General features: G+C 36.3%; 1 protein-coding gene across 1 annotated transcript in view; it reads left to right on the forward strand.

The window, feature by feature from the left end:
• LOC136842720 (facilitated trehalose transporter Tret1-like) overlaps positions 1 to 2500 on the forward strand; it is a 29478-nt gene that overhangs the window by 4273 nt on the left and 22705 nt on the right. The window lies entirely within an intron of this gene.

The raw sequence follows: 2500 nt of genomic DNA on the forward strand, positions 1-2500 counted from the left end.
TCAGGCTCCGTTCTCCCCAACTTCATATTTTTATCACTAACTAAAGAAATCCTCAGACATCAAGGCTACTGGATTATGCAAACAGGCTATCTACTGTACATTGCTTAAAGACAAGCGCTGAATAGACTGCGATTTACCTAAACAAAAATACGCTATTTAATTATGGGACGGAACTATATCTATCAAACTTCTACAATATCCTTCTTGATACCCAACAGTATTCACGTGTAGCTGATTAATCCAGATAAGCACACATTGTTATGCTGTGTAATAGGAGCTACATATGGTACTACAAAAATTACAATTTGATTTTCTCTGTGGAAATATTGCTGAATAGAAAGTTCTCCTCAGTAATTCATTCTTCGCAATGCAAGGTTACACAGACATACATTTTCTTATACTTTTCATGTTTTGGAAAATGCATAGCAAAAAATGCTAAGTCCTCTGTTACTCAACGGTAAAAGAATGTCAATGCCGCTGGTTTTAGACGCCCTTCAGGCATATAAGTTGAGCTAAGTAGACCATGAGGGATTTATACACTGACGATGGACTGAGTTGAAATGAATATAGAATTTAGGCCAAGAACTGAGACCTATGAGGTCATTCAGCGCTGAAACGGAAATTGACAGTAAAAGGTTTGAAAGGTGTAACAGGAGGAAGACCTCAACTGTTAGGAGAGGGTAAAGTAAGATGGAAGAAAGAGAATATGAAAGGAGGTACAGTAAAAGGAACGAAAGGGGTTGCAGCTAGGGGCCGAAGGCATGCTGCAAAGAACCTTAAGTATTGCCTATGCTGCATCGCAAGAGATACACTGACGGCACTCCCCGCACGGGGAACACACTGACGATGGGCCCAAGCGTGAAAAAAGAGGAGGGTAAAAGGAAGGATCAACTCCTCTACGCTGTAAATTAGAAAGGTGTCACTGAAACGTTCAACAAACCTTGGCGGTTTGGTGTGTGAGGCAACGAGTCATACTAGTACCCAAACTCCACCAGGGTAGGAACAAACTATTAAAGTGAGCTGCGTTGTCACCAACGGAATTATGTCTGTGTAAAGGGAATGGTACGCTGCATATCACTAATAATATTTGACACTGATTTGGAACTTTTTACAACATATTCGTTACATTTTTAAAACAGCATCATTATCACAGACTCACATTACACAATAACGTCCCTGTAATCTGAAAGATCTCACAATGAACCTTTTTTTAAGAAAATTATGAACCGCTAAAAGTTAACACTGAGAAACGGACAAGAACACAGACTTAAAAAAGGTCTGATAACCAAAGATTCTAACATACCACCGACGGACTTATGTCTATATAAAGTGAACGGTACGCTGCGTATTACTAATAATGTTTTATACCAATTTAGAACTTTTTTGCAACATATTCATTCCATTTTTAATAGAACATCTTTATCACAGACTCCTATTATACTATAAAAGTCTCTGTGATCTGAAAGATCTCACAATGAACCTTCATTAAGAAAATTATGAGTTGCTAAAAGTCAACATAGAGAAGCGGACAAGAACACAGACTTAAAAAAGGTCTGATAGCGGAAGACTTGTAGTTTTTGAGAAATTATAATTAATGCCAGTGATATAGATGTTATCAAAATGAGAAAACAGGGACTGAGTATGCTTACAGTATCATGTAAATGAATACGGATTAGTCAGATGACGTTCAAGGTGGCCCACGTTAATCCATAAGGTTTCTTTACTGTAGGCTAGAGCTGGACTTTCGCTCTTAAATACGATGGCTCAAAAAGGTGAGCGTGCCATTGCAAATAACAACCCAAATATTAAAGAACCTGGATAAAAGGCTGACTTTAAGATTCTGAATACTGATGTTAAACAACTAATGTAAATAGAAGATCCAAGGCAGTTTATGTACGGAATACACTGGGGAAAGGAATAATACTCAACGTCAAGGTTTACACTTACACACTCTTAGAAAAAATAACATAAAAAGATTAATAATGCTTTAGTTACAATCTAATATTATGAGTCACACTCTAATAGTATGAGTCAGAAACTAAGAAAGGCGAGTCAAAAAAAAAAATGGGTATCAAAAGACTGTAATTGCCTAGCACTGAAATCTTTCGTTTTGCATTAAGTGTTTGATAAAAGACTGAAATGTATACTTTTTCTAATGTGTAATATTTGTTCATCCCAATCATTCTACACTTTATGCAAACTGCAAAATACAACATTTCTCCGCAGACTAACCTTTGCTATTATTATCTGAAACGGCAACAATAAAGATTTCATAAAATTACACTGAGACACAATTTTGGAAAAGTGATTCTATAAGGTATTGTGATTCCATTGTGTTGGGTTATGGCTTTTACAAAATCATGTACCTTTTCCATTTCTTCTGGCATTGGGTCGATTTCTTTCAAAGGGATTTAGCTCAGATATTTTACGTTAGCTTCTCATTTCGATCTTTCATACATGCATACATACATACATACAAGGTAATTGTTTTTTCGAAGCA

The sequence above is a fragment of the Macrobrachium rosenbergii genome, chromosome 10, assembly GCF_040412425.1.
Source record: "Macrobrachium rosenbergii isolate ZJJX-2024 chromosome 10, ASM4041242v1, whole genome shotgun sequence".
In the NCBI taxonomy this organism is placed as follows: domain Eukaryota; kingdom Metazoa; phylum Arthropoda; class Malacostraca; order Decapoda; family Palaemonidae; genus Macrobrachium; species Macrobrachium rosenbergii.